This window comes from Hyla sarda, chromosome 6 (assembly GCF_029499605.1).
Source record: "Hyla sarda isolate aHylSar1 chromosome 6, aHylSar1.hap1, whole genome shotgun sequence".
NCBI classification, from domain to species: domain Eukaryota; kingdom Metazoa; phylum Chordata; class Amphibia; order Anura; family Hylidae; genus Hyla; species Hyla sarda.
In genome coordinates, this window is record NC_079194.1 from 186152990 (window position 1) to 186161814 (window position 8825).

Below are 8825 nucleotides of genomic sequence, written 5' to 3' on the forward strand. Positions count from 1 at the left end.
TACACTGCATGGAGCAGTCCTACTGCATCTTCTTGCACGGTGACATACAGGGTCGATCACTTGCGTTACACTTACAGTGCTTACTGCATGATTGCATGGAGTCCCCAATTGTGCTCTCTGGCATCTGGGATCTACAGCTTTCTGGTGCTCCAAGTGCCTGTGTGGACTCTTTATGTTGTAGACACGATATGCAGAATATAAAAAAAGAGATGGGGAGGGTGCTATATACTGCTGCTATCCTTGACACGTTTTGTGGATGAAAATGATAGAGGAAAGGTGATCACCACTATTGGCCTTTCAGTGGTACTGCGCTGTAAACATATTATCCCTTATCCAAAGGATAGAGGATAAGATGTTAGATCGTGGGGGTCCCGCCACTGGGGACCTCTACGATGTCCACTGCGGCACCCCAGTGTATCGGTGCACAGAACGATCTAATATCTTATCCTTTGGATAGGGGATAAAATGTTTACAGCGGAGTACCCCCTTAAAGAACAACCCATTTCCAGAGAATTACTCCACTCTTCGTCGGGTCCAAGTTACATATATAGTACAAAGATACCTTCTACACCCACACAGAAGAGGACAGTTAATTTTGAAAACTGTCGGGACTAGCATTGGTACTCCTGGTATCTAAAGGTCAATGCCAGTCCCGCCAGTTTTTTAAAACTGTTGTCCTCTGTGTGTATATATGGGGACACAGTGGACCATAACGCCAGTCTCTTTCTACCCTCATTTCTCAGTGTCACTCTGGAACAACAGTCCTAATTTAATCATGTGTGGAGACTGGTGAGAGAGAAGTGTATTCCCGGCCTGTATGTGGGAGGTTGACCGCCCTAATACTCGTTTCATTAACTCGCCAGAGGAGGTCTTAAGAGGCTCCAAGAATTATTCCCAGAAGCTGGTAGCCTCTTTACTCCTACTTCCAAAGTTGCCCTTGTCTTGACATCGTCTTGGACTTGGACTGTATCCTTAGCTCAGACAGAATTTATTGGGAGCTTAATGTGGTATATAGCGTAGCTTAGTTCTTTTAATTTACTCCATTAGATGTTTAATCTGTGTTCTCTCTCTTTAGCTGAAGTTAAAGGGGTACTCTGTCCCTAGACATCTTATCCTGTCTGATCCTAGGGGATTCAGCTGCTGGGACCCCTTGCAATCTCCGGGCCAGCACTGTGGCATTCAACATGAAAGCTTGGAACTTCTGTGTTTGTAATGTCATGCCACACACCCTCCATTCATGTCTCTGGGAGGGGGCATGATGGCTGTGTACTAGCCATCAGGCCCCCTCCCATAGACCTGAATCGAGGAAGTGTGATGGCTGTGGTCGCCCATAATCCAGCAAGGAGCGGAGTTCGCTCCGTGCACTGGATGACTGGGGTGCAATGCCGGAGATCGCGGGGGTCTCAGTGGCTGGACCCCCGCAATCAGACATCTTATCCCCTATTCTTTGAATAGGGGATAAGATGTTTAGGGATGAAGTACCCCCTTAAGATTTCCATGTCTTCTTGGCCTTTGAGCATTTGTTGTTTTTGATTTTCATGTTTTGTTAATTTTTCTGTGTGCTAGTTTAGTTCAGTCCTGACTGTTTTGTGTGCCTGTGGTGTGTGTGTCTTTCACTGCTCCTGCATCACTGCTTCATCTCTATCCTGAGGGCCCAAGGTACCCCAAAGTGGTCCCCATTCTTTCGCAGGGGTGATAGTTGCAGTTGAGGGTCTATTTACACGGTAGAATTTCCCCTCATCTGCCCCAATTCCGCTTCTGTGGTTTTCATGCAGAATTGGTGCGGAAATTCTGCAGAAGTGTGAATGGGAGTGTGGAATCCCATAGAAGTCTATTGGGCTTTCATTGGAGGTGGAATTCCGCTAGCTGAAATTCTGCCGTGTGAATAGACCCTAAGGTAGAATGTTAGGATTCTCAACTCTAAATTTAAGAGGGTCTAGTTCTCGTTTTTGTCAAGAAATTTAGTCCCCATAAAATCTGTTTATAAGGGACCCACCTAATGGCACAGAGAGTCCTGGCTCTAAAAAGTGTGTAGATCAATCAATTCTAAATACTCAAGGAAGTTTTCTCTTTTGTTGCTAAATTACTCCCATTGATCACTGTTAGAGTTGAATGTGACGACTTCGGTACATATGTTATTCTTAACATAACAAATTCATCACTCCCGGTGGGTAAAGTATACACGTCTCCCCTTTTACCATACAACTGTTGACTGCTATTGCTAATTTTCTCTCTTCTTTCCCACTCTCTCCTACACTCCTTATCAGGGACTTCAATACAGTGTAAAATTCTGCTGTTAACCATTTGGACTCTATGGGGGAGATTTATCAAAACCTGTCCAGAGGAAAAGTTGCCCATAGCAACCAATGAACTGACTTCTTTCATTTTTAAAGCGTGCCTATCATAGTTCCAAAAAAAAAAAAAAAAAAAAAAAAAGCCATATGTTACCTGGTCCCTAATCCTGATTGTGTACATATATGTTCTATGTCTCTAGGATCTTTATTTCCAGAGAGATAAGCATTTATCTGTTGCTCAGTAACTTTTTCTTTGTGCAGACTGGAGGGGGCGTGTCTTTGTCTCCCTCTCTACTCTGTCAGCCAACTCTACTCTGTAACCCTTTCCTCTCTGGTTTCATGCTGTACATGTTACACATAGGAAGATACTTGGAGCTTGCCTGCAGTATTCCTAAGACATAATGGCGAGTTCATAACAGGATAAAATGTATAAATATAAGAATATATCTTTATAAAATTAGTGCAAGGATTATAGATAGAAAATAGAAAACATATTCATAAAAATTCTGTACTTTTATCTGTTTTATCTTTTCTTAGTAAAGTTGGATGCTAATCAACATAGCTGTCACTGGCTGGCACCGGAGTTCCACCCACAATAGGGACAGGCACCAGAGTTCCCCCACAGTAGCACAGTTTACCCACATTGGGTTGCAGTTCCCCCACCCCCCTAACACACACAGAGACACACATACATACAGACACACACACATATATATATATATATATATATACACACACACACATGCACACACATACACTCACCTGTCCTGCACCGTGCTTCATCTCTCCCCCGTTACCTCCTCCGTCCCGGTCTTCGGCACCGCCGACGGCCGGTCAGTGGAAGACGACGTCATTGACGCCACTCCAGGCCACCGACGCTGCCGAAGACCGGGACGGAGGAGGTAATGAGAAGGGGGACACATGATCCGGCACGCGGGGGTTGGGGTGCAGCGGGGGATGGGGGGGGGGCTGCCTGTATCCCGCACTGCCTGTGTGTGCGCGCTCCCTGAGCTCGTTCAAAGGAGTGTGCGTGCCCGCGCATAGGCTGTATGCATACAGCTGAATTCTCCTATACTGAATACCGGCCTGCTTTACGGCCGGTATCTGGTATGCTGCAAAATCAGCACTAGTCTGTCTGGCTAAAGACAGACAACCCCTAGTGGTGGCTATTTTTAGATTTAATTTCTGGGGGAAATTGAAATTTTTTTAAATAAATTTATTTTGCAAAAAGCCATCACATGATTCGTTCTGTAACATATAAAAAGTTTTCAACAATGACAGTGCCTCTTTAACAAGGCCTCTGCAAAAGGAAAGGAGCGATCTGATTGGTTGCTATGGGCAACTGTGCAACTTTTCCTTTGCACAGGTTTTGATAAATTTTCCCTTATGTGGCCTATTTATTTTGTGGTGTTCTTCCTTCAGCTTCACTGATCTTTTGGTTTGGAAGTATTCTACTGAAATAGTATTCTCCTGTTACTCGGCCTCTCATAAATAATTTTCGCTTAGGCTACTTTCACACTACCCTTGTGCCCAGTCCTTCAATGGCTGTTAGGCTCTTCTTTTTTTTTTTTTTCCAGCCTTTAACTGCCATTATCAGGAAGGGGCACAATGGGCAATAATGGGTCCCGATGGATCACATTTGCTATAAATCGGGTCTGTTAGGGGAGCTACAAAATAACGGCACCCCAACAACCACCACACTGCTGTGTCCTAGGGCCGTAAATGTTAGCACCCCTGAATTTTTTTTTTTTAGAAAATGAAGCATTTCTCACAGAAAAGTATTTCAGTAACACATGTTTTGCTATACACATGTTTATTTCCTTTGTGTGTTTTGGAACTAAACCAAAAAAAGGGATGGAAAAAAAGCTAATTGGGCATAATGTCACACCAAACTCCAAAAATGGGCTGGACAAAATTATTGGCACCCTTAACTTAATATTTGGTTGCACACCCTTTGGAAAAAAAATAACTGAAATCAGTAGCTTCCTATAACCATCAATAAGCTTCTTACACCTCCCAGCCGGAATGTTGGACCACTCTTCCTTTGCAAACTGCTCCAGGTCTCTCTTATTGGAAGGAGCGCCTTTTCCCAACAGCAATTTTAAGATCTCTCCACTGGTGTTCAATAAGATTTAGATCTTGACTCATTGCTGGCCACTTCAGAAGTCTCCAGCGCTTTGCTGCCATCAATTTCTGGGTGCTTTTTGACATATGTTTGGGGTCATTGTCCTGCTGGAAGACCCAAGATCTCGGACGCAAACCCAGCTTTCTGACACAGGGCTGCACAGTGCGACCCAAAATCTGTTGGTAATCCTCAGATTTCATGATGCCTTGCACGCATTCAAGGCACCCAGTGCCAGAGGCAGCAAAACAACCCCAAAACATCATTGAATCTCCACCATATTTCACTATAGGTACTGTGTTCATTTCTTTGTAGGCCTCATTATATTTTCGGTAAACAGTAGAATGATGTGCTTTATGAAAAAGCTCTATCTTGGTCTCATCTGTCCACAAGATGTTTTCCCAGAAGGATTTTGGCTTACTCAAGTTTATTTTGGCAAAATGTAGTTTTGCTTTTTTATATTTCTGTGTCAGCAGTGGAGTACTCCTGGGTCCCCTGCCATAGCGTTTCATTTCATTTAAATGTCGATGGATACTTTGTGCTGACACTGATGCTCCCTAAGCCTGCAGGACAGCTTGAATATCTTTGGAACTTGTTTGGGGCTGCTTATCCACCATCCAGACTATCCTGCGTTGACACCTTTAATCAATTTTTCTTTTCCATCCATGCCCTGGGAGATTAGCTACAGTACCATGGGTGGCAAACTTCTTGATAATATTGCGCACTGTTGACAAAGGCAAATTTAGATCTCCAGAGATGGACTTGGAACCTTGAGATTGTTATTTTTCCACAATTTTGGTTCTCAGACAGTACTTCTCCTCTTTCTGTTGTCCATGATTAGTGTGGCACACACAGACACACAATGCAAAGACTAAGTGAACTTCTCTCCTTTTTATCTGATTTCAGGTGTGATTTTTACATTGCCCACACCTGATCCTTGCCCCCAGGTGAGTTTAAAGGAGCATCACATGCTTGAAACAATCTTATTTTCCACAATTTTGGAAGGGTGCCAATAATTTTATCTAGCCCATTTTTGGAGTTTTGTGTGACATTATGTCCAATTTGCTTTTTTCCCTCCCTTTTTTGGTTTAGTTCCAATACACACAAAGGGAATAAACATGTGTATAGGAAAACATGCATTACTGCAATCCTTTTCTGTGAGAAATACTTCATTTTCTGCAGGAGAAAAATTGCAGGGGTGCCAACATTTATGGCCATTACTGTAGATGTTCCACTGGGATTTCCAGACATACTCCCTTATATATCAGATCTTTTACGCTCCGCGAGATATCTCTCTGCTATAATGGTGACCACCCAACCTCAGCCTGCACCTCTTATAAGCTCTGGCATCTGTACCCAGGGTGGTTTCAGTCAATGACAGCTTTCAATCCTTTCAGGATGTCTATTGGGTAATGACCCATTGGGAAGCTTATAAGGCAGTAAGAAGCAGGGGCTTTAGGGTAGGGGTATTCTATTGTAGAAGTGGTTTTTACTTGCAGGGGGCACATCTTAAGTCTGAGACAGATTTTATTGCCTCTCCTACGGAGGTGCATAGACAAGCTTGGCTGTACTGTATCTCCAGCCAGAACATAATCTTCTGCAAACAGACAAAACAAAGAGATCGCTGCTGTCTAAAGATGCTGCCATCTCAGTCTTTTGCGATAAAAAAAAAACCCTGCAAATTACTGAGAGAGAGGCCTTGTTTGTTCATTCCCCCTTATAACTCGGAATTGAGCCCTTCAGGATTACAATGCTGTTCCTAGAATCATCTCTGCTTTTTGGCATCCTCATATAGGGCGAGATTTATTAAAACCTGTGCAGAGGAAAAAGTTGACTTATTGCCCATAGCAACCAGATTGCTTCTATAGTTTTCAAAAAGGCTTCTGAAAGATAAAAAAAAGTTAGCAGATGATGGCCCCCTCTCACATTCCTTCTTGACCTTATGGATAGATTTGGTGACTGCTTGGGGTTCGCAGGTTATTGGTCCAAGTCCTTCATATTTCCTCTTCCGTTGCACTACCCACCCCCTTGCCCTATTTAGTTCCTCTTTCCTGTGTGTCCCAATTTAAGTACTTGAGTATTCATATTTCCCCAAATGTCAACCTGTTCTTTGCCTTTTAAGTGTTACTTTCATTAAAAAAAAAAAAATACTTCTGACATGTCGATCAGACTTGTCAAAAGTTTGTTGATCACTCCTGAGACCCATTGCGATTGTTATTAGCCCAGAAAGTGAACAGCATTGTGCTCCGCTCCCCAGTCACCCAAGAGATCTGTACATTTCTCTGCACAGAAGTCTATACAAAGAGCATGTCTCCAGACCTAAACTCAATAGAGTTTAGGTCTGGAGACATATTTGGCCAGTCCATCACCTTTACCCTCAGCTTCTTTAGCAAGGCAGTGGTCATCTTGGAGGTGTGTTTGGGCTTATGTTAGAATATTGCCCTGGTGCCCAATCTCCAAAGGGAGGAGATCATGCTCAGCTTCAGTATGTCATAGTTCATGTTGGCATTCATGGTGCCCTCAATGAACTGTAGCCCGTCCCCCCCAGTGCCAGCAGCACTCATGCAGGCCCAGACCATGACAACCCCACCACCATGCTCCTCTGTAGGTAAGACACACTTGTCTTTGTACTCCTTACCTGGTTGCTGCCACACATGCTTCCTTCTTCCATAGAGCCAAACTGTTTCAATGGATTCCTTAAGATGGTCCTAACCAAAAGCAACAGAGCAACACGAAGGCACTTGTGGAATAAGTGTATTTTTCAAACAGTACATTTTTAATTTTACATAATGTACCAGGTTATACCTGTGGTAAAACCCTATTTAATGTAGGAGTTGAAAATCATTAGAACCACGTCCTGAGTGCACAAATACAGTACATAAATGTGAACCTGTCTAACAGCTTGTAGGCACTAGTCATTTTTTAACAATCTATAGGTACGTTTACACATACACATTTTCTGCTGCAGATCTGCTTCTGTAGATTTTGCTGCCCATTAAGTTACACCACTGTTACTATAACTAATGCTGTGGCTATGAGAGATTTTGAAAGAAAAACATTACAAAATAGCCACCCAAGAGCACCACTATACAATTTACAAAGTAAAAACAGAGTACATGCATTATCTATTATGCTCTAAAGATGCATTCACAACATTTCCCAGCATTTCCTGTTTGATCAGTGTCTGCACAGAGCTTATTCTGGTGATTTGCATTCTGGGAAATTAATAAATACACCAATGACTTTTTTAGGGTGCATTTAAACAGGAATTCATTCGAAAGCAGAAGTTCCAGTCTTTCCTTTATACCAGTGCTGTATGGGTCTTAGATATAAATCATTTATTACTTAAAGGAAATATAAAGTTGATACGTTATATTTCCTTTAAATAATAAATTATATTTATATTTGTTAAGACGTATACAGCGCTGGTATTTATTTATTGGCTATTTTTTTCAGCTCTATTGTAACCCAATAGTTTGTTTATGGTTAACAGGGATCCATAACAATACCTAACTGCAGTAATTTGGGCATTAACCCCTTAAGGACCAAGCCCATTTTCACCTTAAGGACCAGGCCAATTTTATTTTTGCGTTTTCGTTTTTTCCTCCTCACCTAAAATCCATAGCTTTTATATTTCCATCTACAGACCCATATAAGGGCTTGTTTTTTCCGTGACCAATTGTACTTGTAATGAAACCTCTCATTTTACAATAAAATGTACGGCGAACCCAATAAATTTTTTTTTAGAAAATTTGAGGAAATTTAAATGAAAACCACAACTGTGCACATTTTGGAGGGTTTCGTTTTCACACTGTACACTTTATGGTACAAATGACATGTGTTCTTTATTCTGTGGGGAAATACGATTATAATGATACCCATGGCTAGATACTTTTATATTTTTGTACCGTCTAAAAAAAATCTACTGTAAAACTTTTTGTACAAAATCAGTAATCTAAAATCGCCGTATTGTGACCACCTATAACTTTTTCATTTTTCTGTATATAGGACAGTATGAGGGCTCATGTTTTGCGCTGTCATCTGTACTTTTTATCGATACCACATTTGCATATATAAAACTTTTATATAATTTTTTTTTTTTTTTTTTAATAAATTGTGGCAAAAGCAGCATTTTTAGACTATTTTTTACGTCTATGCCATTCACCGTAAGGGAACATTAACATTATATTTTGATAGTTGGGACATTTATGCACGCGGTGATACCAAATTTATTTATAAAATAAAAATTTACGCTTTTTGGGAGTAAAATGGGAAAAACTGACAATTTTCATTTTTATCGGGGGGAGGGGATTTTTCATTCCGCCATTACAGATCATTCCGATCATCTATTTTAACATGCGCATTGCCACAGATGCCGTGATCTGTACTGATCACGGCTAGAGATGAGC